We start from the raw sequence: 6,183 nt of genomic DNA, 5'->3' as shown, positions 1-6,183 counted from the left end.
CGATATTCGCGAATATCGAAAGGAACCGAGATCTTCGGGTTATAAACTTACATTTCAAGTTTCATCAAAATCAGAAGAAAATTGAGCCCTCTAGAGGGTCCACAAACTTGATATACCATATTTTTACGCCATTTGAGAACGAGGGGCGGCCATTTTGTCTGTCAGTTTTGATTCGATTTTCACGAAATTCAAACTCCATCATCCTTAGGGTGTGCCGGTGATATATTAAAAAAATTTTTTAAATCGGATAAAAATTATGACCTCTATAGGGCCACAAGCTAAAAACGTGATTTTTCGTACAATCAGGGGCCATAATTCAGGAAGTTACAGTCCGATATGCGCGAATATCGAAAGGAACCGAAATCTTTGGGATATAAACGGACAGGGGCGACGGCATAATACGTCCACATGAAAATGTGGGCGTATAAAAATGTTATTCAATTTCCAAGTTAGCGCATCATACCTATTAGAAAATGAATAACTATTGCTGTTAAACCCAGAATAGCACTTGAAGGTAAGGTGGCTCCATGTATTAAAAAAATGTTATATCCTAAAATTATTTTGCAGTTTTATTGGTTAAAGAGTTGAGACCTAGAAAATGAAACTTTTTATCGGCAATGAATATTAAGTGGGGTGTTTTGGATGGAAACTAGTAATTGTTTCCTCCGAGTTTTTAAATGTATTGCGTTTATTTATATCAATTGTCTCTTTCTTCCAGTTACCCCTTTTGCATGGCATTTTTGTTGAGTTTTTAGTCAAAAATAGAAGAAGAGTGTTTGAAATTCTAATTTTTGTCAGGTTTTGGTGAATAGTCATGATTTGGATGCTGGGGAATGGACATGAAGTAGAGAAATCACCTAGATATAGATTCCTTTGACAGGGTGTAACAAATAATCGAGATCGGATAATTAAGACATGTTTTTCTCGTTGTGGTTATAGAGAGCTTATAGCAATTCTGACTTTCTCCCTTTCACCCCTTTGGCACAAATGCAGGAATTTGCGTTCGAAGGATCCGGAAATAAACAAACAAACATTAGGAAAATCACGTACGAAAATAACGTCACAGTCTATAAATTCCTTTGACAGAGTGTTGAAAACAAATTGAGACGGACGTTCTGTGATTATAAAGATTAAGATCATCTGAAAGTTCAAGGAAAGGTGTGGATTTAACGTTGACTTCAGTAGGGATAGTATTACTAGTCAATTTGTCGACTCGGCAACTTCTGTAGGCAATAAAAACAATGTAAAGTAAAAACGAACGAAAAAAAAAACGGTCAAAAATTTGATCAAAATTTACCTAATTATAAGTCACTGGATTCTTATTAATTATTACCCGATCGTTTTAATTTTTTATAGCCAATCTATGGTCGTTTTGACTAAAAGTTATTGTTGTTTTGATAGTTTGTGTTTAGCGCCGTTTCGTATATATCCCTTTTAAATCTTTAAGTTTTGCTGAACCTCTTTGATGCGCCTCTATTTAATCTGACTGAATCCAAGTAGGGCAATTAATTACGTATCGTTGCTATCTTGATTTTGATTTCTTTAATTATCAATTTGTGCACATTCTAACTTGGATAAATGAAAATTTTCGAAAAATGTAAATGGCATTTCGTGGCTTCAAGGAGAGCATGAAATTGATGGATCATGATATTAATAAATGATATCAATAAGAGTATGACTTGGCGGGACTATGAACTTAATGAGAATATGAAATTAATGAATAATTTTAATGAGGGCATGGAAATAGCGAATGATATTACTGGGAGCATGACACGAATGTGCTGATTCTGTAATATAAAATGAAGTACGCCGATGCCCTAGCTATTCGATAAATCAGTGTATGGCAACCTTTAATTAAATTATCTTGTAATTACGAGATAAATCAGTGTATCGTGACCTTGAAATACGAGAAATCTCGTAATTACAAGATAATTTATTTCAAGGTCGCCAACACTGATTTATCTCGTAATTTATTTCAAAGTCTCCATACACTGATTTATCGAATAGCGAGATAACCAGAAGATTTTTTTTTCATTTGATTGACCCTAATGGTCTCCTGTACCTCTGCTATTGAAACCTGATATTGATAAACAGTGCAAAAGAATGTTTATTTTTAGAAATGGTCTCGATTATTATATGTGAACGGTGGCAGCAAAATGAGTCTTAATATGACGCAAAATTCAAAAATGAGTTATATATGTCATCTTAAAGAGAATGTCATAAGCCGTCTAAAATATTATTGAAATATAGAGTTGCTTGTCAGATTTAAACTCTCTAACTTCCACAGTATTTAAGATATTGTTTTGAAATTTTCTGAGATTGAAGTTAGGTTAGATAATTGATTAATTTTAATGTTGTATTTCATTTTAAGCAAGTGGGCCTTTAAACTATGCGTTTCATGTCAAAAATCTAATATTATCTTACAATAATAAAACAGTCTAATCGAGCTGTTCTAACTTCCTTTCAAATATAACATTAAATCGATGTCAAAACAATCATTGTTTATTGCAATAATAGTACACCCCATGTTCTATTGAAATCTATTCTAAATACAGAAATTATAAAAAGGCTGGTGCAGCATTTTAAGTGTTTTGTAGAATTAATTGGTTCTAGAAACGGAAGAAATAAAGAGTTTTCTCACATTACCGCGACCCCACATTGATTTCATGCATCTCGCTTCTAGAGGGAAATAAACAAACACGAAAGTTACATGGTGTAATTTAAATCTGAAACTATGAGCAAATTTAATGTAATTCCTATAGGAGGAACTGTCTCAGATTCAGATTTCACAGACAACTAAGCTGATACAAGGAGTTTTAGATTCGCAAATTAAATGTCAAAATGTAAAGAAGTAGACTTTTAATCTTGTTGTTCGGGGAACAATATGATAATGTATTGGTTTTCATTAATTTGCACACGCGCGAGGTTCTTTATCATTTGTGAAAAACTGAAGAACCCGGGGATTAGGCATTCGATCCTATAATTCCTGTCGAGTAAAATCGGAACATGGAAGTCGCAGCCTACATAGATGATGGTTCACGCGCAGACGTGTTTATCTTGATGTAGGGTGGTCTGTTAGGGATGAGATGGGATAGAGGGGGATAAGAATAATGATCGCCAGATTAAGTGCATTTGATTAAAATTACACAACTTGTTTGAGAATATGTACCTACTTGTTTATGTACCTGTATCGTTTGTTTTGTCTCTGTTTTATTGTGCATTGTTTATTCGGATCTTTCGTACCAAATAAACTTGTGCTATTCTTAAAGCATATTATTATCTGGAACGTCTTGAACACAGACTCAATTTACATCACAAGCAAAAACATATTCCTAGTGACACGAAAATGAATCATCTAATTAGATGCCTTAAAAGTGTTAAAAAAAAAAAAAAAATAGAATGTCGTTTCATTAATTTTTCTCACTTTCTATCACCACCGAGTAAAGCCCACGAGAGTGCTATTTATATTAGCCAATCATGTGTAATCTGATTTTTTACGCTTCATGTCATTCTGTTCCCACAATTTCTCACAAAATACAAGGCCTATACAGTACCAATACCGATTATTTGATTCAAAAATAAGTTAATGTGAACCTCGGCTTAAATGTGTAAATGACATATATTAATATTTTATACCGAAATTAGTGACCAAATCCCCTGTAATTTTATCGGCCAAAACAAACTTATCAAAGACCCACTTCAAATTCCGCGTGGTAAAATAAAACGTACTAATTCCTTATAATTTCCCCAGATGACTACTTGAATGGTGTCAAATATCTAATCCATTAGAAATGCAAAAGTACAACACAATTTAAACATACATGAATGCTTATGATTTAAAATTTACATGGATATGGTATTCATATTGATGAAAATAAAGCGTTTCTCACGCATTCATTTTCAAATCCCGTATGAAAAAGATTGCTTAAAATTAATACCAACCACATTTTAATGAACTTTGTCTATTAATAAAATTTTGGTTAACAACTAAATCATGGTAACCATAAAGAAGTGTGGGTGGAATGGCTTCTTCAACCCAACCAGCATGACAAGTTCCTACAAATGTGGACTTATGGCCATGCATGTGTTTTCACAGTATTCAGCCTACATCTCTTCCTTCCGGCTCAAGTATTCGGCTAGTAATCTCTCCTTTAGTCTGGTTGTGTTGCCAGCGGGTGACTCTAACCCCATCTGTCCCAGTCGCTGCTTATAGCGACTGGGCATATCAACCAGCCGGAATCAGGACTCTCCCTGTTAGACATGTAACCAGCTCAGAAAATACCAGTGAGTAGATATATTTTTCGATTGAAGTTTATTCCTTCTCTGCTGCTAGGTTGAAGGACTGCACTCTCTCTGTTGTACAGTACTTTCAAACAAAAAGGGTGATACTTGAGTTCTTGTGCTACAGGTTGGTAACGGGTTGGTGGTGACTTCAGATCCTCATTCCTTTTGACAAAGACAACATACTTTCCAATCTGATTGCCATTTGGGTGGCTGTCGTTCAGTATTGGTCATTTTGTACATATATGGCGTATGTTGAAACCCCATGTTGAAACCCCAAACTGTTGAGCACATTCACGTATGGGTAACAGGTAGGTTCGTGCATAGCGATGCTCTGCAGCTGACCAATTGTTCATTCATGTGGCATTTCAGTCCCGTGCGATCTCTACAATATCCACGCATCCTTGGCTCGGCTTTCCCGCGCTGGCACATTTTGTCTATTCAGGTACTAATCCTATGGAAAATGAAGCCAACACTGTACCTCATGCGGGCGGTTGGATGGTCCACTGGTTTAACGCGTGCTCGTGAAATCACAAGGTCTGTCATTGAGTCAAGTTGCGTGGTTTCGATTTCCCGCTTCTTGTACGTGACAAGGAGTAGGGTCGCCTGTCCATCCTCGTGGGTTTTCTCCGGGTCCTCCGGTTTTCCCCCACTGCTAAAGACCCCTGCGTGCAAGCTAATTATTTAAATAAAATGTTAGTCCCGAAATGACCTAGTTTGTGGCGAGTGGACGTTACCCCCCCCCCCCCCTCTCTCTCTCAATTTAACTCAATACATATTAGCTGCTGTACAAAATACACTCCGACTGACCTGCCTCTCTTATATAACGATATACAACTGGCGGTAGTTTTTATTTTGATGTCCATAGCAGTTATATCTCATAACAACCTGTCATGACATCATCATAGGTTGATATATTCGTTCATATCAACCGCTGATGACGTCATGACAGGTTGATATTTCATATCAACCGCTAATGACGTCATCTCAGGTCAATATATTCGGCTCATATCAACCGCTGATGACGTAGATGATCGAAATAATACAAAAAAACACAGAAATAAATTTTTATTCTTTTGACAATTAAAATTTGTTATGGTACAGTTTCTACCATGCAGGACCGAAATAGACGGCGTACTTATCGACACACATGTATTTAGATCGGTTATCCATGTCTAAGACATCTTTCAGAATTTTTTTTTCGTCCACATTGCGATTATTTCTCCACACACTACAAGACTTGAAAGTATTTATCGCCCAAGAGTTCCTTTGTAAAGTATTTTTGGGTACAGTCCACTTAAAACAGTCGGTCAAATCCTTCTCTGAACATACCGAAAACCTTCAATCATGGTTCACTGTCAGAATTCTTGGAAAAGAATGCCTTTTGGTCCAAATTTTCTGCAGGCTTTGGATAGATCCTCGTCGATATTTGCATTCACATCTATTCCATCGTCAATATGTTGGCTAAAAAGGATTGATTATTCGTCTGACTTCGTATTACTATCCATTTTGTTTTTGCTTTCAATTCAATAGTCCAAAATGGCGACGTATAAACAAAAACATGCACGTAATTGCACGTGATGACTTCGGTAATTTTCGCCATTTGGCGGAAACTATCGAGCAATTATCCAATCGTTATTGCCTTTTAATGGAAGAGCCCATTAAATTTAAGGGTGAAATGGCGTTGTATATGTCGGATATAAACCTACTCTCCCTCGGATTGATATGGTAGAGAACGCGCGGGCGAAGCCCGCGCGTTCTCTACCATATCAACCTCGGGTAGGTTAATATCCTATACATAATAATACAATTATTGATTACTATAACACACCTGGGGCGTCTATTTGAGTACTCGGAACACCCTATTATGATGCTGGATTATACTTTGTAGTTGTAAAGGGC

This window comes from Patella vulgata, chromosome 7, assembly GCF_932274485.2.
Source record: "Patella vulgata chromosome 7, xgPatVulg1.2, whole genome shotgun sequence".
Classification (NCBI taxonomy): domain Eukaryota; kingdom Metazoa; phylum Mollusca; class Gastropoda; family Patellidae; genus Patella; species Patella vulgata.
This window is presented reverse-complemented; position numbering follows the sequence as displayed.